The sequence below is a fragment of the Pan paniscus genome, chromosome 8 (assembly GCF_029289425.2).
Source record: "Pan paniscus chromosome 8, NHGRI_mPanPan1-v2.0_pri, whole genome shotgun sequence".
Lineage (NCBI taxonomy): Eukaryota > Metazoa > Chordata > Mammalia > Primates > Hominidae > Pan > Pan paniscus.
Genome location: NC_073257.2, coordinates 141486942 through 141514767, shown reverse-complemented (window position 1 = coordinate 141514767; position 27826 = coordinate 141486942). Strand labels below are relative to the sequence as shown.

The 27826-nt window shown below is 44.8% G+C and overlaps 1 protein-coding gene across 3 annotated transcripts in view; it reads right to left on the bottom strand.

Moving 5' to 3' along the window:
* Positions 1–27826, bottom strand: part of MGMT (O-6-methylguanine-DNA methyltransferase) — a 306952-nt gene that overhangs the window by 148598 nt on the left and 130528 nt on the right. The gene's annotated exons all lie outside the window — the stretch shown is intronic.

Sequence of the window (27826 nt, the reverse complement as noted above, 5' to 3'; positions counted from 1 at the left end):
ATTAAAAAAACAATCCCTATCAAAACATGTAGAATGCTGCTTAAGCACTGCTTAGAAGTTAATGTCTAGTTTTGAATACTTATATTACTTAACAAACAAAGTTTCCTATCAATGACCAATCTTAGAAAGGATCATGAATGTCCTCCAGTGTCTCTGTCCTCCAAAGACACACAGCCTGGGGTCTGTCAGGCTGACATAGTTAACCCTACAGGGAAATTTAGTGCCTGCTATCTGCTTTTCTTCAGTGGGACCCACTGCTTCTATCTTAGAAAGTAGAAAGAGAGTAAAATACACAAAATAACAAAAAAATAAAAATCAATAAAATACAGAACTGAGAAAATTAATAAACCTGTAACAAGACTGATTTGGAAGGTGGGAAGTACCATTCCAGGAATGGAAAAAAGGGCAGTGGAATAGCATCATCATGGCGTGCCCTAGAGACCTGAGAGGGATAACTGGATAAGAGAAGATTACGAACAATTAATGCCAATAAACTCAACCACTTAGATAAAACAAACAAACTCTTTGAAAGACAGATAACCAAAACTGAGTCATGAAGAAATTCAAAATCTTAATAGTATTGCATATATTTTTTAAATTAATAACCTTCCCACAAAGAAAATTCCAGGCCCAGATGTTTTCAAACATTTAAATAAAAAAAAATACCAATCCTCAACAATTTTAAAAAGCAGTACGAGAGAATACATCAATTCATTTTATGAAGCCAGCACTACCCCGATAATAAAGCCTAAAAAAGACAAAATGTGAAAACTGCAGACCAGTATCCCGTAATTCGTAAAATATTAGCAAATATAACCAGCATTATTTGTATATTTATTATTTCTATGTATATAGAAATAATGCTGGAATTATACACATACATATACAGAGAGAGATGTATGCATGCATTTCTCAAAGCAAGTGGCACTTATCAAAGACAAGCAAGGTTTGTTGAGCATTAGAAAATCAATTACTGCATTTCTCCATAGGATCAGAATAAAAGACAGAAACCACATAAACATTACAACAGATGCAAAAAGGCACCTGACAAAATGACACACCCTTCCATAATAAAACTCTCAGCCTACAAGAACAGAACTTCAATGGGAATTTACAAGAATGTGTATTTATATTTAACAGTAAAATACTGAGTGCTTTACCCCTAAGATTAGGAACAGAGGATGTTTACTTTCCCAAATCCTGTTGAATGCAGTATGGAGACCCTAGCCAGTACAATAAAGTAAGAAAAAGAAACTAACAGCATACATAGTATAAAGGAAGAAACAAAACTGTCTTCATTCTCAAACAAGATATTCACGTACATGGAAGATACTAAAGAATCCTTGGGCAACTAGAACTAGAATAAATTTGTTTAGCAAACTCACAGCATACTAGACAAATTTACAGAAAGCTCCTGTAATTCTCATCACTAGCAAAGAAATACTGGGAATTGAAACTAAAAATACAGCATTTTTAAAGGACAAAAAAAAAAACACATGAAAAACTTATGGATAAATTTATGTGGAATATATTTAAAAGATTTGTATACCAAAAAATTACAAAACCATGTTGAGATGTATCAAAGAAAACAAATATGGAGCTATATGTCACAATCAAAGATCAAGACTCAAAATTGTGAAATATCTCTGCAAATAGATCTATAGATTGAATGCAGTTGAATGAAAATCACAGGTTTTTCTATACTGATTAATCCACTTATTCTACATGGAAATGCAAAGGACTAAGAAGAGCCAAAACAATTGTGGAAAAAAAACAAAATTTGGAGAACTTCTACAAGACACCAAGACTTACTACAGAGCCACAGCAATGAAGTCGGGGCCATGTTGGCATGAGGACAAGCAGAAAAATGGATAGAACAGAGTCCAGAAACAGAGCTGTGCATATATGGTCATTTGTCAAAAGGCACAACATCTATCGTAAGGCTTGGCACTTGCCAGCACTCTAAACTTTGATCAGCTGAAATTATGTCTCAGGTAAATAATGGATAGAAATCCAACTTAAAAAGAAAGTCCTTTTTAAAAAAAAGTTTTCTAGGGATACCAAAGAAGTTCTAGAAACTTTAAAAAGTAAATCTAGTTTCTTTTCCTTTTCCATCCCAAGGGGCCTGGCTCTATCTCTGGTGCAAATTGGGCATTCTGAGAAATTTCAGAGATGTCTCCAGGCCAAGAATCCCTGAGACAGTGGTGCAGCCCACACAGGAGGCCTCTTCACACCCAGGAGGGTATATGGCAGGAGGGGTCCTCACAGCAAGTTCACGGGCTGGAGGGGTAAACTCTCCCATGCTTTGGCTCCTCCCATGTGGCCCGTCCCAGTGCCGGAAGGCTGGGTGCTTGCATAAGAAGCACACTTTGCAGACTATGCATCCCCCAAAGGTCTAATACCCAGAAACCATAAAGAACTTAAACAAATTAACAAGCAAAAAACAATCAACCCTGTAAAAAAAAGTGGGCAAAGGACATGAACAAACACTTTTCAAAAGAAGACATACATATGGCCAACAAGCATATGAAAAAAATGCTCAACATCACTAATCATTAGAGAAATGCAAATCAAAACCACAATGAGACACCATCTCACACTAGTCAGAATGGTTTTTATTAAAAAGTCAAAAAATAACAGATGCTGGTGAGGCTGTATAGAAAAGGGAATGCTTATACGCTCTTGGTGGGAATGTAAATTAGTTCAGCCACTGTGGAAAGCAGTTTGGTGACTTCTCAAAGAACTTAAAACACAATTACCGTTCAATCCACAATCCTATTATTGGGCACACACCCAAAGGAATATAAACAGTTCTACCATAAAGATACATGCACGCGTATATTCACTGCAGCACTATTCACAATAGTAAAGACATGGACTAAACCTAAAGGCCCATCAATAGGAGACTGGATAAAGAACATGTGGTAAATATACACCACAGAATACTATGCAGCCATAATAAAAGAATGAGATCATTTGCATCCATGTTGTCCTTTGCAGCAACATGGATGTGTTCTCACTTAGAGGTGGGTGCTAATCACTGAGTACACATGGCCACAAAGAAGGGAACAGCAGACAACGGTGCCTACTTGAGGGTGGGAGGAGGGTGAGGATTGAAGACCTACCTATTGGGTACTGTGCTTATCATGTGGATGATGAAATAATCCGCACACAAAACCCCTGTGACAGGCAAGTTACCTATACAACAAACATGCACATGTACCCCTGAACCTAAAAAACAAGTTACATAATAAAAGAGCACGGCTGACTTTATGAATATGCTCAATAAAGGGGCAGAAGCTCAGAGCCTGGGCTCGTCAGGTGAGTGACCATGACCACCTCCTCGGGGGAGGAGGTGGAGAATGAAGAGCACACTCCCAGGCCCCTCTCCCACCTCATCGCTATCTACAAGTAGACAGGAGACAGTGGGGCATGTTCTTTCCTGGAACACTCACTAGAGAATATCACAAAGAAAACAGAGGTTCCCCAGGCTCTAACCTGTAGAGATCCACTTCTGTCTAGTTAACAAGGTGACTCTTGAAGATGTCTCAAACAGGATTCTAGATGTCTCCTGGTTTAGTGTTACCTGGTTAAGGAGGGCAAAGGTGCCAGTGAGGGCCCTTAGAGGAGAGCATGGAGGAGGACAGGGCACCAGAGAGGTAATTCCAGGGACCTGGCCGGCCAATGGGGGGCCTGGGAGGATGGCGGGAGGAGGATTCCAGTGAGCCCTTGTTGGGAATTTGCAAGCCTTGGCACTAAGAAAGCCCTGTCTGCCATTCCAGCTCTAGGGCACAGCTTCTATGCCCTCGCTTCCCCTTCAGCACCACATGGCTGCCTCCTGCTCTGGGATCCTGAGACTACCTGGAGGCGACCAGTTCTGGCCTTCCTGCCTGGGCGGCCTCTCCGGCTCTGCATCTTCACGATGAGCATCGCAGCTCCCCTGAGCCTGCAGCTTTCAAGATTCCTAAGCACCGTGGCATGCGTGTGGCATGTATGTAGGAGTATGTGAGCCAGGTGGGAGCCTCCGCTCTCCAATCCAATAACCGCTCCCTCCGCTTGGTGCTCTTGTTTGCAGGGCTGACCCTGTGTTGCCCACACCCTGCCTTTCAGGGAACACGTCTGTGCCCTGGCTTGCTTTCCTAACTGCCAAAGAACTCCACCACAGTCTGCCCTTCATGTTGCAAACTTCTACACGTACAATCAGAGGATGGGCAAAGACCCACCCCACCCCCATCTGCAAACCAAAGATTCCTCTTCAACACCCAACAGCAGAAGCCTCCCTCGCTCCCCAGCTTGGGGAAGGAGCCACATTACTGAGACCCATTCTTCCTGGTCCCACTGCCACACCCCCTGCCGTGGGTGGCTCTTCTTATACCTGGACCCTTCCTGTCTCTCCCCTCAGTCCCTTTATGGTTGAGGCCTCCCTCACACTAAGGATCCTATCCTCTAATGCCCAGGCCATATTCTCACAGGGATGAGTGCCACTTGGTGTATGGTGCCCAGAGACACAGATGCACCCAGCCCACACCCGCACGGCAGCCTCAGCAGAGATGCTCTCATCCACGCCAACCAAAACTTTAAAAATTCCACCACACTGCATCCCTGAGATGTGGACACTGCCTGCACTGGGACAGAGGGTGAGGAATGTTCCGGATGAGGCAGGAATATGCTTGGTTGAAGCAGATTCAGAAGTCCTAAGAAGAGGAGCTGGGGACAGCTCCCAACATACAGACTTCTGCCCGGCGCCCTCAGATGACTCTGGAGATGATCTGCAGAAGATCCACTTTAAGGCTCAGAGATCTGAGTAAAATAACCACCCTCACCCCTACCCAAGAGGAAAACACAGTGAGAAGGAAAAGAACGAGGCCGTGGTCCTGGGTGCTGTCCAGCGCAGCCCACACCTCGCCGGGGAGGCGTCTGCCCAAGCAGGGGCACGTCAGGGGAGGCGGCAGCAAGGGCTCTTCCTCACCCACAGTGCCTTCCTTTGACAATTAAAATCAAAACAAACCTAATTTCTAGATATTAGAAACAACTGGAAACAACTTTCACTTAAAATCACAGCTGCCCAATATAGGTGTTTCACTCCATATCATGGAAAATGTAGCTTATGCTGAGAGCCAAGAAACAACCATTTTTTCTCCACTGCACCTCCCCACCCCCCAAAATTCCACAAATCCCTACTCAACTGAAAGCATTAAAAATTCACTTCAAAAATAAGCTTTAAGATAGGAAAAACAAAAAACAAAAGTCAATGTGAGCCAGGAATGTAAATACAGTACTGGGAATATGCAAAACGCTTTGCAAAAGCTGACGAGGGAGCTCTCGGCACCCACACGTTTTAAAGATGGGAGCCTACGGTGCCGGGCCTGAAATGAACAACATACTGAAGCCTGGTGTCAATTTAAATGCATTGAACACCAGAAAAATGCCCCCAACCAAGGCTTCAAACTTGTACAGCACATTTCCACTCAAGCCAACTAGATTGCCTGTCACATCTGACATGGCTCGTCAAAAGTCATCCTTCACTGCTCATGGGCAACATCGAGGTCAAGAGACCAAGTGCAATGGTCCAGCCCATCCCCGTTTCTTCCTTCAGAGCAGCAGATATTGCACTCTAAAATGACAAGACGGAGCAGCTTGAAACGGCTGCCAAAGAAGCGAAAGCTGTCCAAGGCCGCTGATCTGAAGGAGAAAAACCAGCCGCCGAGCACGTGTCAGGGCCAGGAACACACTCTGACAGTCTCACACAAAGAAGCCATAGCGAGCACAGGGACGTCCGTGGACCTCAGGTTGTGGCAGCAAAACCAGCGCAGGCTCGGAAAGCCCACAGACGATCACTAGCAAACCCTAGACCACGTGTCCTAGACGGCATGTGACAATCAGGTGTGGGGGAAACGGGTTTTGCTCTAAGAAAATACGCTTTTAAAGAGCCCATATCCAGCCTGAGGAAGGAAGGACCTTTTGACATGTGCTACAACACGGATGGACCTTGAAGACATGATACTCCATGAAATAAGCCAGTCACAAAAGACAATGGCTGTACCACTTATGTGATGTAGTCAGACTCATAGAGGCAAGATAGTAGAAGGGTGGGTGCCAGGGCTGGGGAAGGGGGAGTCTGTGCTCAATGGGGATGGTTTCCCTGTGGGAAGATGAGGGGCTCTGAGGATGGGTGGTGGTGATGGCTGCACGACGGTGTGAATGCACTGACAGCTGCTGAGCTGGACTCTTAAAAATGGTGAAGGTGGGAAATTTTATGTATATTTTACCATAATTTTAAAAACCAAAATGCATGTCCACCATGAATTAGCCAAGCCATGGCACTGACCGGCCCTTTCAGTTGTGTTCCATAGGCACAAAAGGCATCCAGGTTGCGGGTGGGAGGGGGGACTCAGGCAGACCTGCGCTTGCACTGAGGGGTCTCATGACACTGCGTGACGCTGAGCAAAGGTGCCCAAGGCACAGAGGGACAGGACCCATCAGCCTGCGCCACCAGCCTCCCGCCAAGACTCCTGTGTGCATCCCAGGAAGGGAGGCTCATTTAAATGGTAAATGTTTTAGACCTTTTTATTAAAACACTGGTATTTTATCAAGTTGCATTAAAAAACAGACCAGATAGATGATGACCCTTTGATGACACAGCATACTTTGAGGGTCAGCCCAACTACACCCCAGACTCCAGGGAGGGGTGGGGACAGAGACCTCCTGAGAGACTAGGGTCCTACAGGGCAAGTCAGATGAGGGCTTCCCCTGTCCGTGACAAAACAATCTGGAAACTCGAGGAAAGGGGCACCATTTCCTTCCAGCCCAAATCACTGAAGCCCACCTAAGTGCCCGGACCAAGCATGTGATGTTCAAATCACACGCAAAATGTGGATCAAGGACGCTTCCCCTGTCTTTGCTTTCATTTTAATCACTAGACAGCAAAGAGCACTTGCATCTCTTGGATTCCTTCACAGTGACTCTCTTGGTTTTATTCTGCATAGCAGGCCTCAGAGACCATCTCTTCCCTGGTGGACCCAAGATACTAAAGAAGATTCTACTTGTACTTGAATTTTCCAAAACAGACCCTTTAGGCCCTGGCTAATTACCCTGGACCTGATATTCCAAAACAGCTTGGAGCATGGCTTCCCTATCCCAGAGTGAACAGGAATGAATAATGGAAATAATGTTTTAGACAGGCCAGCACCTTAGGAGGTCTGTGTAGTGGGTCTGAACTCGGCTATAACATGGTGAGTAACCGATTTAAGCAACGACCAAACAACGTTACAGGATGTCACCGCAGCTGTGACCAGAAGCACATGGGGACAGAGTCTCACTGCTCAGGGAGGATGGGCAGAGTCCACATTGGGCGAGGGGGACGGAACAGGCAGAGCCCGTTTAAAGAAATAAAAATACCTCTTTAAATATTTTACAGAGATGCCGAAATGAAGACCTCCCTTAACAAGATGACATGTTTCGTTTTTCTCTGGAACCACCTGTAACATCCTATCGAACAGTGCCCTGGTTAAGTGCTGCCTCGCCTACGGTTCAAAGGTGGAAGTCACTAGCTAGGCTTTAGGAGGAGCACAGTTTCTTCCGGTAATTGTTCCTATTTATATGGGGTCACTGCCAGCAAGGCTGTGGGGAAAGAAGACACTGGACGGCCCGAGCCCCGCATTAACTCACTTCATGTCCTCACGTGCAACAACTAACATTCCCGGGTATAAAACTAGGTGATGATAAAATATTTTAATTCAAGACTCTGTAAACCAAATATAAAATTCTAACCCCACCCCCCAGCCCCAACCATCAAATGGACTTCCTCCGCAGCCAGGGCTCTTTCAAAATGTAACCTGAGAGACTGTTTCAGGCATGACGGGAAGTGGGGGTTGGATATGCTTCGCTATACCTCTCCGGCACTAACATCCACACAGACTTGAAGTCTGATAAGAAACATTTTACAAGTTATTCTCTCTGAAGCCTGCTACCTGAAGGCTTCCTCCACAAATAAGAACTTGCATCTCCACAATCCTTTATCTTAACCCAGACATTCCTTTCTATTGATCTCAGGTCTTTAGAGAAACTCAACCAATTATCAACCAGAAGATTTTTAAATCTACCTATAAGCTGGAAGTCCCCTGGGCTTCAAGGTGTCCTGCCTTTCTGGACCAAACCAATGTATTTCTTAATGTATTTGATTGATGTCTCATGTCTCCCTAAATGTATAAAACCAAGCTGCACCCCGACCACCTTAGGCACATGTTCTCAGGATCTCCTGAGGGCTGTGTCACTGGCCATGGTCACTCATATTTGGCTCAGAATAAATCCCTATAAGTATTTTATAGAGTTTGACACTTTCCATTGACAACTGAAATTCTGGGTACTTGCCCAGGCCTTGTTTCAGGACCTGTGTATCACACCCCAGCTCCAGGAGCTCAGAGGCAGGTGCATACTTCACCGCTGCTCTCGAGGGAGGAGCATCTCATCCAAGGTTATGGCCCTCCCAGAGCGCACCCGGGAGCCAAGACTTAGGCCCCCGGCCTCAATTTGGGATGACTCTACAGGTCATTCTCTCTCCAGAGTTCCCTGCAGGACAGGATGAGACCTCAACTGCAACTAGGTCATAATGCAAGCCCCTGCTTCTCCCTTGCCCGATCCTGCAGTATACACTTCCTTACAGAGTGTATCTTGGGAATACTCCCTGATATGGTTTGGCTCTGTGTCCACACCCAAATTGCATGTTGACTTGTGATCTTCAGTCTTGGAGAAGGGTCCTGGTAGGAGGTGACTGGATCACAGGGGCAGATTTCCCCCTTGCTATTCTCATGATAGTGAGTGAGTTCTCAAGAGATCTGGTTGTTTGAAAGTGTGTGGCACCTCCCCCTTCACTCTCTCTCTTCTTCCTGCTCCATCCATAAGGATGTGTTTGCTTCCCCCTTTGCTTTCGGCCATGATTGTAAGTTTCCTGAGGCCTCTCCAGAAGCAGAAGTCTGTCCAGCCCAGAGAACTCTGAGTTAATTAAACCTCTTTCTTTCATAAATTACCCAGTCTCAGATGCTAATAGCAGTGTGAGAATGAATGAATACACTCCCCAACAGCCACCTGCACACAATTCTGCATCTGAGTCTATTTCCAGGCCTCCTCTACTCCCTAGGAGTTGATGTGTTCTTTCATCCTGTGCACTGTAAAAACTGCAAAATAGAACATACATAAAGGCTGAAATACCAAAGTTTAAGCCAGAATTAGAGGCATAGTTAACTACTGCCCATCATCCTGTTGGCTAGAACTTTCATTTTTGTTCATTTATTCATTCAAGTATCTCACGAGAACATACTTTGTGCTAGACACTGTTGTAGGCTCTAGGGATACAGCAGTGGGCCAAACAGAGATAGGCTCTGTCTTAAGGGAGGGTGCATTCCAGTCAGGGACAGAGGCAAATGAATGCACTATATCCTAGATGAGGGCTTTGCAAACTTTTGCCTAATGAGCCAGATATTACACACATTTTAGATTTGCAGGTCAGACTTTATTGCAACTATTCAACTCTGCCATCATAGGGAAAACAGCCATAAGAAATCAAGTCTTTATAAGTGTGTTCCAATAAAATTGTATTTGCAAAACAGGTGGCCAGCCTGAGAGCCATGGTTGGCCAACCCCTGTTTTAGTTGGTAAAAAATAGAGCAAGGAAAAAGTCCAGAAGTGCTATGAGGGGCATGAGGAATCGCTATTGCATATGGACGGAGAGCTGAAGAAAACAAGGGGCCAGCCATGTGCAGGGTGGGGGCTCAAGTGTTCCAGGCACATGCCAAGGCCCTGGGGTGGGGCATACTTGGCAAGTTGCAGAACAGCAAGGAGGGCAGCATGGCTGGAGCACAGTGGTTTGGCAAACTGGAGGAGAGGAGTTTAGAGAGAAAGGGTTGAGGGTTGACTTGCAGATGACATGGGCCTGACAGGCTATTTTGAAGCCTTTGTCATTAATACAATGACAGTGATACCGCCAAAGAATAAGGTGCAATTGTTAGAATATGATCGTGTCTCAAAAAATCAATAAATTCTAATGATAAAAATATTTTCAAATATTCTAAGTATTTGAAAAATCCTAATTCAAATATTGAATATCTGCTATCTTTGACTGGGATATTTAATAATAGACCAAAGCATACTCCAAAATAATCCAAACAATAGTTTACCATATATCAAAATACCTCCAAAGCAAAAACTCTCAGTGTCTGCCTAAAGCTTTCTATTCACCTCCTTTGCTTTTCAACAGCAAAATCCAAACTGCACAGACGTCACTGGGCATCTCGATGCTTCTGCACTTCCACCCTCCTTTCTGCTGCCAAGCTCCCGGGCCTTTTTCTAAAGGCCCTGCTCAGCCAACGCCTCCACCATTGCCGCCTGCCTCCCGTGGTGGTGTCCGCCCAGGTGAAATCTCCGCATTGCTCCTCCTCCTCTGCACCATTCCTCCTCCTGCTCTTCAGCTCTCCTGCAACACTTCCTACAGTGTTCAGGGAAGCGCTTCCAGCCTCCCGCCTCAGAGAGCTCTGAGCAAAGAAGCACCAGGTCTTACTCATCCTGCTCCCGAATGGAAGTATCAGCTTTAAGTCCCAAACCTAATGTACCAGGTGCTCATTTCATCATCTCCCAGCACCAGAGTTTGCAAAGAAGTGGGTTATGCCCCACAGAGCTGCTAAGCCAGCGCTGCCGTGAGTTCCTCTTCACCTTGGGTGGCAACACCTACCGCCTAGGGTTACCCCAGCAAACCTCCACCATCCAGCCTCCAGGGACTCCAGATGGGGCCAGAGATTTCACTTCTACCATCCAGCCTCCAGGGGCTCCGGATGGGGCCAGAGATTCCACCTCTATCATCTGGATGGGGCCAGAGATTCCACCTCCATCATCCGGATGGGGCCAGAGACTCCACTTCTACCATCCAGCCTCCAGGGGCTCCGGATGGGGCCAGCGATTCCAGTTCTACCATCCAGCCTCCAGGGACTCCAGATGGGGCCAGAGATTCCACTGAGGAGGGAAAGGTGTGGTGAGAAAGGCTGTAGACAACCTCCTTTCCTGTGCTACACCCCTCACTGGACTCTCAGGATCATGTCCACCTGTGCCATCACTGTGGCCACAGGCACTGCCCTGCCCTGCATCACCTGTTCAAGCCACTGAGCCCAGACCTGCCCAGGAGAGGCCCAGCAGCAGTAAGAGAGGAGAGAAGGCTTTGTCTCCATGCCACCGCCGGCAGGTGACATGAGAGAGCAGGCCCCGACAGAGACACAGTGTACTGCGTAAGCATGCTTTAGTTCACTTAAATCAACTGCTACATCTCATTCTAAACCAATAGCAAAGGAAAAAATAAAAGTCACCACACTCCGCATTCAGCCCAGGAGATGAAAGGGAGTGGCCACGGCGGACGGGGCCTCAGCTGGGGAGCACGCGCTGGGCCTCCTGCCCCTGGGCAGAAAGTTCCTGGACTGTCACTCCACATCTCCCCTCCCAAAGAAATCACCAAAAGCAGCTGAGACAATTATTGTACTTAGAAATTATTTTTTATGGAATAACATAAAGAAATGGGCAAGAAGGTGAAGGAATAGACTATTAAATAGAAAAACTAAATCGAAGAGCATATAATTATACGCAGAGAGATTATGCCTTATTTTAACATAAATAAAACTTTTTAAGCGTAAGATAAAAAGCCATGCCTCAATACACCAGTTTTCCAACAGAATACATTCAATTCAAATGATTCTCATAATCTCAAAACAAGGTTGTTTGCTTTATTTTAGAAGCCTGATTACTTATAGATTTACAGTGGGTGAGAGTGGAAAGGTTCAGTACATCTTGTAATGAGAAATCTGGCCCCACCGACGCAGCTGCGGCGCGAACCCGGAGTTCCTCCCCTCCTGCCTTCCATTCTAATCCACCTCGATGACTAACTTCAGCAGACCCCTCTGTGTAGGGACTATTTCCACACTCTGCTCCGGGCTAAGCATTCTTCTGTGTATATACTAGTAAATTCAACAGCCTCTTTAACATCTGAGAACGAATTACTGACAAGTCATTTTTTGCTCCATATTGCAAGTCAACGTGGCAACCCCGTTTTTTTTCTATTATAAACATGTACTATACCCTGGCTCCAAGTCGTTTTGGATGCTGATACAAGATTCATAATGGCTGTCAGAATCTGCAATTTTCCCTTTTGTTTTATGAGGTCAGGCAATATTACATGCACTGATATATTCCATTTTCCCAGCTGAAAACCTTCTCATTTGAGCCCGACAGGTTGAGGGAGTCATGATTTTGCAACCTCGCATGTGAAACACGGTACGAGGGGGCAGGTGGCTAACCCCACGTCCTCCTCTTGCTCTTGTCCACTGGCAACAGTAAATTAAACTGTCAAAAATGGAATTGTCCTGTCATCAACAAAGCTATAGCTTCACAAGTATTGCAACATCAGATATATTTCTAATTCTGCATTTCCCTGCACCTGTAATTTCATCAGAAATTCGCACTGGACCATGGTGAGCAGCTGTCCAAGGGACACTGGCACTGCGAATTCCTTTAGAGGGTTGACATGGCATTTCAAAGACAGAAATTAATGAAGAATTCCAGCAATTTGTAATATATATAAAAAGGGTGTTCAGTGTGAGGTCCTGACCTTCAGCAGGACCCTTTAAAAGGGCAGAAATGCTAACGTGGACATGACATGCTGTGCGGCACAGTGGAAAGAAATTACACACAAGTTACTCTGCAAACAAAACAAAGCAAAACACAAACACCCTGGCAGCAGCCAGTCCACTTGAAAATTACTTAATGGTCACAGAGTCAATTGGCCTAGACTGCTATTAAAAATGCTTAAGATCAGGAACATACTTCTTCAATGGTACTTAGGTAGAAAGGAACTTCAGCCCTTAAGTTAAAATGTTATCCGACAATCCATCTTCCAAAACCACTCTGATTTCTTCCAGGTAATTCTTCCCGGGATATTCCTCCAAGAGAAAAAAAAAAAAACGACTGCCCTCTTCCTTCTGAGGATTTACGCGTGGTTCTGATTCTCCTTCCACCATGGCCTACTATGACCATTTCTGCTGGCCCGGACTGCACTTCCAAGAAGCTACTCCCTTGTAAGTTGAACAAAAGTCAAAGCCATCTCCACCTACCTCCCACACCGGAGGGTGCCAACTCAGAACTCTTGTGAAGCTACCACAGGGCATGAGCCCTCTAAGTTGTCCTATAAATTTGCAGAGAAAAAACGGGCTTTCCCAGCCCATTTAAAAACAACATAAAGTCACAAGTCTAGTTGTTATTAAATATTGCAATCAAATACTGTTACAGATTATTCCTACAAAAATTCATTGCTTATCAATCATTATGCTCAAGACAGAAAGTTAAATTGAGATGAGGAATCATTTCACAGCTTAATACAGTCAAAGTGACTCAATATTCCTTTATTAATTCTCATTTAATATCACTTTAAATTGCTGCCATTATTATCCTACCGTAGACGAAAGATTCTGTGTAATTAGTCTGTATTAAGCCCTTTTTATTTATAAGGAGCCAAATAAACAAACCCACTTTAATTACCTGGGCTCCACAATATTGATCTGAGCATCAAAATTTAATATGACTTTATTTCAAATTTCCATACGACTAGTATTTAAATTTCTTCCAGCAATAACAATTTTGCAGGCACAAATGACTTTTCATTCAAAGTATGTAAATTACTGCCTAGCGCCGGGCGCGGAGGCCCTCGGTGCCCACAGCATGTTTACAGAGACCTCAGGGGCCTCCCCGCTGCACGCTTTGCTCCCTAATACGGCAGGAAAAGCCACCAATTACCAAAAGAGACAAAAGTCAACGAAGACAGGGAGTCTTCTCCCTCCCAAACCGTGTTCTCTCCCACTTCAGTACACGGTGTTAACGACATACAAATTTTGAGGTCATTAAGTATAAACAGGAACGGAGCGCCAGACAGGCAGGCAGGCAGGATGTGCTCACGTCAGCATTTCAAGTGCCCTCCTAATCCCACAATGCAAGTTTCGGCATTATTGTCTCAATTTAACTTGCATTAGTACCTAGCACCTTGATTACACTGTTGGGTGGTAATCTTCGCCTGCACATGCCATCATTACTTATGTCAAGCCTCTTGAGTTGTTATGAATACTACGTTGTTTTACGAGAGAGAGGAAATTAGTGCCAGTCCCCTAGAGTTTTGGGTGCTTAGCACAGAGGCACTGCGCAGCCCTCGCAAATCCCACAACAAATCCTTGTTTAGTGCCAAATGGAGATAAGGACTTTGCAGCAACATTGGAGCATAAATAACTCATGTCCCTCTTTATTTGTAAATGTCAAAAAAAAAAAAAAAATCACCGTTCTTGAATGTTGCTTTTCACACACACACAGCAGAACGGGTGTTTTTGGCCACGCAAGCACATACCGGTTGAGTAACGCATTCCGAATTAACCCGCAAGACCAAGCTAATACGCAAAACAAAGAAATGTCCACAACACGTGTTTGAGAATTATCGTAACATGCTGTTTGGGATGGATTTTTAATAAAAATGAACTTATCAAATGCAAGGGAAATGCACTGGTAACACAAGCCTTTCCTCGGGAGGACAATAAAGTGGAAAAAATGGGCTTCACATGTATTGCATTTTCCATGTTTTTTTTTAAATATGATCCACTATGTTGTTGAAAAGAATTATTTTCTGGTATTGTGGGGATTTTTGCATTGTCTGTTTATTCTGTTTACACAGCAAATGAAACCTACAATATGAATAGGTGAACTCCCTAGGGAGCACACGGAAGTCAGAAATGATGTACAGATGGGGACAGGGGCCCATGAAAACAGAATAGAAATTAATGTGCCCTCAACAGTCACATCTGGAATGGAACTGGCCAAATAAATAATTTTGACATTAAAAGAAATTAAAGATCAAGGACCGCAAATAGTAGAGTAAGTTTTTTAAAAAATAATATCATTAGTTTACCCTATGTTTGAAATGGCATTTAAAATAAAATAATCAAATGTGCAGGCCAAAAAATGAGGCCTCGATGCATTTCCTCTTTTTCTTTCTTTCAATGGCCAGTAATAACCCATTTGAAACATCTTTCCCACAAAAGAATCTCCACATATTGCCTTCTTAAAGTGCTCTTATTTAAGAAACAACAAGATGCAGTCAAGTTTTTGCATCCTGAAATTGTTCATGTTTAATTTGGTAAAACATTAAAAGAAATCTCAGAAGGCAGACAGATAATCCTGTGCCTGCTACACAGCAGAGACAGTGGGGCCCCCATTTAAGGGTTCAACACCAAAGCTGTGATTCCGTTCACTTCTTTTCTCTTGACCCCTCTGCTATCTTTATTGACGCAGCCTGAAGCAGACTAAACAAAAAGCAAAGGAAGGCTTTGGCAGTATCTTTTTTGAGACTGGGGTAAAGGTCTGTTGGAGACATCATTGTGAAAATGATAAAAGGCCTTGAGGTCACAGCCTGAAAGCCCGGGGGTGGGGGGCCGAGGTGGGGTGCAGGTGGGGCCTGCAGGGGCACCCCCTCCTCCCAGTGAACCACCGCAGCCCCCAACTCCCACAGACAGAGCCACAGGGAGCCACTCCTTTCACTACCCACACCAAGAGAGTGGCTCCTCCACGTGTCCTCAGATGAAGCCAATTTTGAAAAATGGCTTCTGACAGCCCCATAAAACTTGCATGGATTGACCAAATGGGTGCTCCTGAGCCCACAGACTGACCACAAGTCACACATCTGAGAAAGCACGTTTTCACGACTGCTGATTCTGTAAGTAAAGTCCTCTGGAGCCAGGGCAAATTCACCGCCACCAAATCTTCACCGTCCACTGCATATGTAAAGCATTTTTTTTTTCAGAAGATAAAATATTTTTCTGAGTGTAACAACAGGCATGACTTATTTCAGAATTAAGTGCTAGGCTCTCTGGTGCTTTGGGAAATGTAAACTACAATTTTTACTCCAAATCCACCATCCACTTCACTAGCTTATGCTCTCCAAAGGCCCCGGCAGCCCCTTCAGATGATGAGCATCGTAGAGAGTGCTTTGGTAAATCATGCAAACAAGGAGGAGGACCGAGACAAAGCCCTCCCTCTCCCCAGTTCATACCATCAGTAAACTGATTTAGAAACTGCTTGGGGTAGAAAACAAATATCAAGCTACAAATGTATAGCACTGACTTTTGAAAAATCTGACCTCTGGCACCCGCAGACACACGCACACATCAAATCTTCTAAGAGGGCACCAGGCACTCCTACCCAGGCCTCCAGCCCTCCACTGCTCAGGAGGTAACAAAGGTGAGAACCTGCAAGAGGGCACAGGGTTAATATCTTCAATCTAGGAGTCTGAACAGCACCTCTGCAAACTACAGAGTAATCTTACTTTCAAATTACATAAAAATAATTGATTATTTTCAATACAGCCCTTAAATAAAAGAAAGTTTTATTCTTCACAGTGTAAGTGCTGGTATTTTTTGTGCCCGACAAGCTGCCCATACAAGAAGCAGTGTGCCTAATATTCTTGCCAACAAAGGCATTTGAAATTAGCAATTGCTTTTAGAAACTTTAATTACAATTTTAAAATGCTATTTCTGCTCTATAATAGATTCCAATTGTTTCAGTATTATCTGGCTTGCAAATAAAATCTACAGTAGATGACAATATTCCCAGGATTAATCACTCTTGAAATTCTAATATGCTCTTGAAATACCAAATAAAAAAGACAGCAATGTTGTTGATGTACTGAAAGCTTCTTGCTTTTTGCAGTTTGCTATTATTATGCATATCCAGGTAGAAAGTTAATTAACCCAAAGCTTAAGCTAATTATGATAGCAGAATGCTATCAACCCAACGCGCTCAGTCAGACAGCTGCCCGGAATCTCACTTGCTAATCATCTGTCTTTGGGCTGAGCATATGGTACATTTTCATGCTATCAGAGAAACAACAAACAGCTGAAAATCATTAACTAAAAACAATGTGCATAAAATCAGAAGCAGTTTTTTATACAGCTTTGTGTCAGACAAAAAGCCAGATCCTTGCCCTATAAAAATTAATGATTATTTTGGTTCTTGTCACTTAAAAATTTTAGCTGATAGTGCAATAAATATGTGACAAGAATTTTAGTCGCATCAATTACTTGTTTATATGAGTTTGCAAAAATATTCTAAATTTATAACAAGGGCATTATAATAAATTTTGGGAGAGACTGTGACATAGGTTCGTATAGTTGCCTGAAGATTTAAAATTAGCTGCTAAGAATGACCTCTTTGTTTGCTTTGTGTGGAGCCTCGGTATCCACATGCTAATATCTTAAAGATGACTTTTTTTTAATTGCCAGGTAAAATGTATGAAATATACTTGCAGACATTCCCGAAGCAGTATGTGACATTTCTGAGGCCATCCAGAAATCTGTGTAGACACCAGAAAGCTACATCAATCATGGTAAAAAGTTCACCTCAATGTTGAGCTGGAAAGGAAGGAGGGGGAGGGAGGGTGGCAGCCCCCAGGTAATGCCAGGAGCACTCAGGTATTACCCGGGCACGTGGGGCGCACTCACCATTCCTTTTCAGATTTGCCTCCCATGTATCTTGTGCTTCACAAGTCCTAGTTACCTGAAGCCGAAAGGACAGCAGGAAATCCTACGACACACGGCCCATCTGTTTTGCTTTGTATGGCTCTCAACCCTTTGGATTGTGACACAGATTTGTAAGTTCACAAGGCACAGTACAAGAAACTTCCCAAACAAATTTTAACTTCATTTTGGTGAATCCGCTCTCACAAGAGGAGCATACCAATTATCTTTAAGCTCATGTCTGAGTCTTTCTAAACCTCCTGGGCTCTAAGCTCAGGTACTTATATCAATTTTAAGCTCATGTACCCAGAGGTCTCAAATGCCAGCCTAGCTTGGAGATGTCAGGAAGCGCGTTCCTTTTCAACATGCCTGACTAGTAAAGTGACACTCACAACATTTTCTTGAAATCACTATTACTATTAAAATTTTGTACTTTAAAAAAAAAGCAATAAAAATGAAGATTTTAAATGTATATGATTCTGTATCACACTTGCTAACATAAAAATGAAAATATTTCTCCCCTAAAGACCAGGTCATTTGATCAAAAGGAAAACTAGTTCCATAAACTGTAAAAATAAACTTTTTTCCTTCTTGGGCAAAGCTGAGATTTAACTTTTCGCATGATGTGACATCTGCAACTGTCGCCAGTCAAAGGCTCAGCAGAGCCTGATTAATTGTTAGTCTAGGGGGATTTTTGTTGGTCACGGACCAATGAGCTACGGGGAATTTCCATGGCTGTAATGTACCACGGCGACAAAACTCACTCTGTTTGTATTGCAGCGGCCACTGGAACAGCAAGCACTCTACTACCACATCCTTATGTCGCTGCAAAGTGTCAAGAAGCCCTGGACGCCCACCAGCACTTCTTGCAAAGACCGAGTGTGATGTGGGAAGATACTTCCCTGACGGTCTCCCCAAGGACTTTGGTTATTTATTTTGGACCAAATTAAAGTGACTTAGAAGGGACATATGTCTTCTTCCCTACTCCACAGTAATGGAACCCACTAGCTCCCATGGTCGGATTTCTGCCACTGCTGAGGAGGCCTGAATGGATCTCGAGGTGGTGCTAGGATGAGGACTTAGACAAAGTCCCCAGGTGAGGGGCAGGATCCAGGATGCCAGAAGCCCCTGCGGTGTTTCCCTTACTCATCTCCACACTGCCAGGAAGGCTGGACACCCTCCTTCCAAGAGCAGTGAGCCACCCAAGGTCTGCCCCATGGCTTAGAACCCCTTAAGCCAAAGGAGAATGAAGTGGCCAAACCATCAGGAAACTCTGATTAAACAGAAGACGTAAAGAAACCCCACCCAGTTGCTATTCAACTTTTGTTGCTGTTCCCAGTGCACACACAAGCCCTGGAAGAGAAACAGTATTTGATATGGACCAAGTTTGTATACTACTGTTTGCAAACTGAAAAGGACCTCTGCTTGCTACTCCACTGGGAAGACTGAAGCCAAACCTATTACTTTAGTCATAAAGGTTTAATCATTTGCGGTTCAAATGTTGACGCCTCTTCCCAATGCGTTGAATTTTTCACATCTAAGTTTTTGAGCTAAAAAAAAAAAATGCTTTCAGATGAAAAATGCCACCAAGAAGGAAAGGCATATGGAGGCTACTTAAATCTGGTCCTTAAAATCTTTCCCTTCTCTTCCCAAAGGCTACATACTCAACTCTGATATTGATATTAATATTAATTTGTCATTAATACTAATGTTTCACTAACCAACTAGGAGTATTTTGAAATATCCAATTTCTCTGGATAGCTAAACCTGAGGTTCCACTACGAAAAATGTTTTCTAATTACTGCTTGCCAGTAAGCCATCAGACAATGCAGCCAGGTTTCCCATTAATTCAGGAACTTCATACTTGTATGGAAAACTGGCCACATCTGAGTTGGCCACCTCGGCAGGTCATAGCCAATTCCTGCTCTTAGGACACCCACGCAGGCCATTTTGAGGGCAGCCTACACGGGTGCTAAGAGGCAATACGGATGTTTACCTCACTTGATTAATTTAATTTTCAAACAAGTAATCCAATGAAAGTAATGGGTGTTGCTCTTGCTAGCTCAATGAGCAAAGAAATAGGCTCACCAGCTACCTGCCAACCTCCCTCTCTTAAGAAATGGCTCCACAGTCGGCATGTCTGCCCAGTCCAAATCACAATGTGTATTTTTTAATTGTTTGCTGGGTCTAGTAATGAGAATGGGTGACTGCTGGATGCATTCCCCAAACATTCTCCTATAAAGATGTGATTTTAACCTGTTGCCTCTAGCTCTACCTACTAGAGAATCTCTTGGTTTATTTTCCACAGTCTCCTTCCCATGTGGCTCGGAGACAAAGGAAATTCAGGTGGGTTTGTAGGGACTAAGGTGAGAGCTACCCCTAACCACGAACTAACTCAAGGGACTATCCCAGGAAAATAATTTTGTGCGAGATGGCAGCCATGGATGGGCGGACGCAGAGATAGGCCGCTCAGAGAAGCCGCAGCCAGCAGTGGATGTAAGGCTGTATCCCTGGAGATACTACTGACTTAGACAGAAGTTAGACTCCCTGCACCACACAGACTTAGGTCCCAGGCTGTGCCACAGGTTTCAAATTTGTTCATGCAACCTTCAAAAAGAAATGACCCGTCAAATTGCTAGGAGACATCTACCTACCTACCTACCTACTTACCTATAGGTAACAACAGGCATCCAGAAAGACCAACGTACATTAGTGTGCAAACTTTGCAGGGATATGCACAGTAATATGACACTTGATCTGCATCAGATGGGCAACAATTAAGTCGCTCTGTCACTCTATCTCCCTGGTGAAGAAAGGATGGTAAAATGGGAATGGTCTGAGTTTTCATGACAAACAGTATATAAACAACCTATTCAAAGAGAAAGATATGCACACCCTGTGTAAACATTCAGTTATAGAACTCCCTCCCACAGACTTGCCGGCCTCAGTGAATCGTGTGTGAAAGCATGTACAAGCATATGTCTGCACTGACTGCAGTATTATCTGTGGGGTGGGAAGGACGCTTATTACCATAATTTTTGAGGGGGGAAAGACAATGGTTGGAAATGCTTTGTATAGCCATATCTTAGAATATTAGGTGACTAGGGAAAAAGATTAAGATCTGAAACCACTGCCTCGAAGGGATGATAAATGCGCAAGACAAGAAGCAGCAAGATGAGAGGAATACCCATCAGGATCCCACATTCTAAAAACTAGGTTGAAACTTCAAGCACATTTGCATTTGTACATGACTACTTCCTAGTGACGACGGCAACCTGTTGAATCAAGCTTAGCCTAAAGCTGCCTCCTTCCATGTTTTAAATGTGGCCTCAAGGTTTTTCTGTACCTCATGAACTATAACAAGCGGAGGTATAAACAGACCGTAGCCTACTCTTGTGCCAATCACTGAGTTTTGGCCAATCCAATATAGCTGACTGTTCAAACCATGTTCAAATAAGGCAAACGCTGTAACCAATCTGGCTGTTTCTGTGCCTCGTCTCTGTCACTTTCCTTTTTCTGTCCATCTGAGCCTACTCTGGCTTGGGAGGCTGCTCGATCTGCAAATTGTTCGTTGCTCAATTAAACTCCTTTAAATTCAATTCAGCTGAAGTTTTTCTTTTATCAATACCAACTAGGGTATTAGCAATTGCTAAGGGAAAAGGGAGAGAAGAACATAAAAAAGGGAAGGGCTGGAGACAACAAGAGGTGAGTAAACTGGGGCAATAAAGGACTCTTTAAAAATGATGTCCCTGTCAAAACAGGCAGCTCAGGGCATGTGTTCAGCACCTGAAGAGGCTCAGAAGCCACTGATGCCATCCCCATGGAGTGTGAGCCCAGGAGGGGGTGTGGGCAAGTCGTCTCTTTACTTTGTAATATACAAGACAAGCACATCTACATCCTCTAGAAGCAGACACTTAATTATCTACTAGTTAGAAGAAAATTTAGGATTGGCCAAGGATTCCAACCATAAATATTCTTACTCCCTAACAATTCAGAACAAAAACACCAAATAGAGTTTAACTCCATGCTTAGTAATCGGGCAGCACATTTTGCTTTCTTGCGTGTGGTTTTGGGTTCTCCCAATTGTGTTTATTCCGGAGCACAGTTTTTCACTTTAACTTCCTGAACCAGCAGCACCACTGCAAGGGAGTGTGGGCCACCAAGATGACATCTGACCCTCAGGCAGCACCCAGGATGTGCCAGGCCCGCCCCAGGCCTACTTGACAAGCCCTTTACTTGGGAATCTGTCACCTACGCTAAGAGATCGGCACTATCATCCCCTTATACAGATGGAAGCTGCCAGAAAGAACAAGAGACTTGCCCACGGTTCCACAGCAAAGAAGTGGCCCACGCAGGGTTCAATCTCAGGGATCCTGGCTCCTAAGTCTGCTCTGAGAAACACGACGGATTCATGACATACTAAAGGAATCCTGAGCACACACTCGACCAGGGATGCTCCATGCACCCACCCTGAGGCTGGGCATGAGAACAGGGTCCTCATCTTCCTTGCTGGCCGCATCCACGGTGCCTAGAACGCGGCTGGCACACACTAAACATTGAATACATGCACCGAGTCTCAGAACACTTCCACATGGTGGACCTGACTGCAGAGCAGGCCCAGGGGCCGAGAGCCACCGCCATGCCGATCACAGTGGGCCACTGCACAGCCTCTACCCACCGAACGACATCTCTCTGAAGCAACACAGAATACGTCAATGCCACGACCTCCCTAAAAATGCCCTATGCCATTTTTTAAATACAAAAATACCACATCATTATTCAGTCTTTGTGTTTCGACCCCAAACAGCAGGAGTCAGCAGCCACTTCTGTAAAGAAAGAGATAGGAAGTATGTCACACTTTCCAAGGCCTGTGAGGTCTCTACTCAATAGTCTCTTTATTTCCTACAACCCTTTAAAAAATGAAAAAACCACACTCAGCGTCCTGATCGTACAAAAACAGCTGGTGGACAAGATCTAGCCCATGGCTGTTGTTTGCTAATCCCAGTCACAGAGGCGAAGAGCAAAGTCACCTTGAGCTTTTGGATAATCAAAAATAAGGGGGTAAGGGAATGGCTAGCCAGTATGCCAAATTTCATACATATTTCTTCTCAAAGATTTCCTAAACATGGTAATGATGCTTGTCTTTTTGTTTTTCTATTTTTCTGGATCTGTCTGAAAAGTAGGTAATAAAAATGACGAAACTAAACTGTTATTTTAACCCACTCACCAAAATGTGAGTGAATGGAACTCAGCATGTTTTGCTCAATTCTAACTGTAATGTCTGAGAAGTCCCCAAAGGTTCTCAACTGATGCCGAGTTTTCCAGTCGTAGCTCTGCAATTTCACGCGAGGTTGAGATCCAGATGAACTTTTAACCAGAATGCCAACCATAACAATGGTGCAATTTGTAAAGAAGGTTCCTTTGCAGGCTTAGAGCTCAGATGTACTAGATACCCTGGGATGTGAACTTCCTGACATCCAACACTGGACGTACCCTCTCCACGCCCCAGCTCTGCTGCTCACAAAAGAAAGCAAGGTATCAGTCTGTTGCGCAGAATCTTCTTGCTCATTTATCCTAACAATCTACAGGAGAGGAAGATCAGATGAGGATTTAGGGAAAACTCCTAGATCCCCAGCAGAGACCTTCACCCCAGCCCACTAAGCCCCTTCCTCAACCACTACACCCCACCCCCCTCACTCCTACCTCCACTAAAGCAGTGTCTGTATATGCCTCATTAAAACCACAACCAGCTCCAAAAATGCTTCCCTCTCTTTCCTGGCTATCATCCACTGTTAAAGTTGGGCTGTGGTGGATAAGACTCAATGCAAGAAGATGAACCTGACTCCTGAGCAGGGCCGTGGCCTGAAACGCAAGCACGACCTAGCTGTCCTAGTATATCCAGAGACGTGCTCAAGTGAGGGAAATGTATTTCTGCATATCTTGAGGCATCAAAAGCAGGTGCAATCCTATTATTTTTGTTGCATATTAGTTGTGAAGGCAAGAAGGCATTCTGAAAAACAGACACAGACTCCTTCCACTCAAGCACCGTGGTTCTCCACAGGGTGTCCCCCGCCCAGGTGCAGCAGGACTGCTTGCAGGAGCTTCTTCGGTGCACACAAGCTCATGCCCGTGAGATCTGCCCGCCTTCATCTTGGTGATACATCCCGAAGGAAGGGTGTGCGTGTTGGGTCTAAACAGAGAAATTCCATACAGAACACTTCTTTCCAAGATCATCTTGGTTTGCTTAGATTTCACGGTATTTATAAACAATTTATGAACAGTGCAATGAAACGTAAAATTTTAATCTTTAGTTAACAACTATAATAAATGGAAAAAGAAACTGACTTTCCACATATGACTGAGTTGGGGAGGGGGCTGGGATGGTAGATAAATTGGAAAAGTCTAGCATTATTTATGTCACCACTCCATGACATTATACGGATAGCCCAATGCAGAAAACACCATGCTAAAACTCACATAATGTCAAAATTTAATTAGGACACATGCTACCGATACCCTGGGGCAGGGAGGGGCAGGGCGGGGCAGGGGGAGGGGAGGGGGAAGTAAACAATGATGTCAGATGCCCAGTGTATTCACAGCTCCTTCAAGCCTCCGTAGTCTGACTCTTCTTTGTGCAGCTGAACCCACCTATAATTCTATATCCAGCTCTTTCTATAAACAGGTATGTCTTACGTGATTGTCCCTACGCAGTCCCTGTATAATCTCCCCCATAGAAAACTTGTTAGGTGCTTTTCAACAATTAGAAGTACATTCTAAAGGGGTCTCCTTACTCCTCTGCTTGAGTGCAAGACAGGAGGAACTCCCCGATGGCTCGTGACCATCAGCCAGATGACTCCCATTTCTACCTGCAGGAGGATTAGACAATCTTAAGTCACCTTGAAAGCCTGTGCCAGGGATTTGAAAAATCACCTGGAAAGCTGAGCATCTGAAACAGTGACTCCCACTCACAAGGAGGGACACAGACACTTTTGAGAATTTCAGGAACCCTCTGGGCCCCACCCCAAGAAGAGTATCGCAGCGCCCACATCCACACATCCAGTCAACACTTTTCATCTGACCCTGGGTAGTGTCAGACCCCCCCGAAGACCACCACGGACCCCAGGTTGGGAGATTCTGGTTAAGAGTATGTCTGTGGCACGGGGGATCAGACACCTTTGTTTTCATGGGTGGACACCACGAAAGCTCAGGATGGACGCCGGGTCACCACAGGGAGGAACGTGTGTCACGGGCATGAACAAAGAAGACGTTTTCTCTAGGAAATTCCAAAAACACGGAAGAATGCATCTAAGAGTACACTTATGAGTCCAACCTGAGCAGAGCAATTTCTAAGATCTGGTTAACATCGAGATGCCCACTGCTGGCAGGGGGAACTAAGCGTGTCCGTCTCCTCAAAGGCACCATGGCTGCACCCTCCTGTGCCGAGGAGAATTCTGGATGCCTCTTTGTGGTGCTGGCCTTTCTGCCTTAGTTTTCCTACAAAAGGACTTGAAATGATTCAAATGACATCATTCATATATGACACATGGAATGAACTAACACTGGATCACAGGACCCTGGCGAAGATCTGAGGATACAGGGAAAGCCTGAAGGAAGGCCCCGAGAGACGGCAGGGGTGAACTGTGAGACCTGGGGCGCTGCTCCGGCTCCCCTCTCCCCAGTCAAGGAAAAGCTCCGAGAGGTCTTCTCCAGCCTGGCAGGGTGATGGCGCGGCGGGTGTGCCGGCAATGCTGGTCCGAAGGTCACCTGGATGTGTGTAACTCGCAGGGGAATATTACATGTCAGCGTCACCAACGAACTTTGTGAATCCTTGTCAACTGAGGATGGAGGGCATTGGTGGTAGAGGTGCACCTTCTCTGGGGACAGTATCTGTGGTAGGAGAGAGATTTCTTCAGCCAGAGAACCCTCCAAGGATTCTGCTGTCTCCAGCCCCACTGTTCCTTTGGGGGTGTTACTGTTCGTATTGTCTTTCACGCGCTGGAGCTGATGGGAACAATTTCATACACTGCTGTGGTATGTTAGGCAGGAGAAAGCTGTGAGACCCAATGGTGTCCCTTCATTCCATCCAAAGCCCTTTGAAAGGTACCGAGGCATTTTAAAGAGATGTCCAAGATCCAGCTTCTCATAGCAGTACCCTCTGAGCCTTTTGCTAGAGTAATTCAAGGTTTCAAAGAACACAGTGTAAGACTGAACATATTTTAATATGCCTTAGTAATCTGATTTTTAAAAAATCTTTAAATCTCTTTCCAAGAAACTTCTGATCTGAGCTCTTTTCACCTTCAGTACCCAGGCTACCTCCTTGTTCAGAATCAAGACTGTTTCCTTGGTGTTGACAACACAACTTTGTAAAGGAAGATAAAACATCTGAGGACCCCTCAGACTTCTTATGCAAAAGGAAAGCTTAAGCCCGGAGGCTGAGTCATTGCAACGCCCTCTTCCAAATGAAGGGCTGTTTCTAGCCTCATGCATCAGCCAGACCTCCACAAGGCCTCAGGCACCAACACAGGGCTGCCCCCACAGATCACTCAGAGGTGAATTCTTTGCCGGCCTCGCATAAACAGGGACTTACCAACTGTGACTTTAGATCAACCATCTCAGTCCAGCTCCTAAAACCCCACACTGATATAATGTGGATCACAAGCTTCCCTTCCCAGGGCAGAGCAAAGTCGAGGCTCATTTCCTCTGCCTGCCCAGAGACCTCTGCATAAGGAACTCCTCCTCTGCTCCCACCTTCTCTGCCAACATTTGCCTCCCCTCACCTGGAGGGTGGATTCACTGAGCACTGTTCGCCTCACTGCCTGGCCTCCAGGCCTCCCCACTACCTTGTAAGGAAAGGTGTCAATACTCAACCTCTTGAAAACCTCTTCGGAAGCACAGCCCTGGGTGTCTGTGGCGTACTGTCCCCAGACATGCCCGAAAGCTGCTTTAAGGAGCCTGGATGATTGAGACTTACGCCTCAGCCACCCATTGTTGTTGTCACCTCTGAACAAGGCACAGTGAGACTGAAATTTCTGTTATTTGCTAAAGCTTCAGAGAATGTCAGAAGGGGATGTGATATGACTGTGTTTTTTAAAACGGCTAAGGATCCGAAGCAATTCCATTGACGTAGTTCAAAGAAAAATAAGAAGCCAGGGGCTCCCTCTCAGATTCGTCGGCAACACGGGGCTGGCCACTCTGAAGTCCTGACCAGATGCCGGCCACACTGTGCTCAAGAGAGCTGGGGAGGCAGGAGGGAGGACCGCCCATCCCAAATGCAGGAAACACAAGGGCATCCCAAACTGCTGATCAGGACCCACCTTTCTAAGGGGAGGCTTCCGAGCCTTCTCAAATACCAGCTCCATTTCACCCACCGTCATGACTTGGAGGCCTGGGAATCCCAACAGCGCCCACTGCGCAGGAGCTGGAATCTCCTGTCCGGACAACATCGAGGGAATAAGCAGGGCATAGGATGCCCGAAGACCCTCCCTACACTGATGAGAGACACCTGAGCCCCGAGAAGCAAGGGCTTGGGGCTTCTCCTTCACCCTACACAAGAAGGAAGCAGAGTGCAGGTTCTCTGACCTCGCAGCATCCCCAAGGCCACCATGGTGTTTGTCTGGGGCAGTGGGTGTCTGACTTTTCAGTCTCACCCTTAAGCATCATGAGGACTCTAAAGAGCTATTTTTTTCCTCATGCAAGTTATTTCTATTGATACTGTGTTTGAAATGAAAGCTGAGAACATTTAAAAATATTTCATTTCAAAATAGTTATGAACTGATTTCATGTTATCACATATAACATTTTCATGAAAAATAACCATTTTTCCAAAAAAAAAATGGATTAATTAAAGTTGCACTGGTTTACATTTTTGAGACTGTCTTCCACAGCTGGCTTAACAGAAGGCAGGTGGACTCTCGCAGCTGCTTCTGCCTTCAGTCTGTTTCCATACGGGGCTCTGGCTGACGTGCAGGAAGAAAATCCACCTTGGGCCACTGTGGATACTCCCCTTGGATACCACAACAGAACTCTCAACAAGGGGCAGCTCCCAAACCACAGTTTCCATGTGGACCCTGAAGCCTTCCGAATCAACTGTCTGCACGGTTCCATTAAAATCCATTCACCTAGCCTGCATTTTGGATTTTTACCCAGGCATAATTTTATAACATTATCCATCATTTAGAAAATACTGGTTCACTGAGGTATGCAAATCTACGTTAGGCATTTCGGCCACAGCACACTACCGAAATTCACAC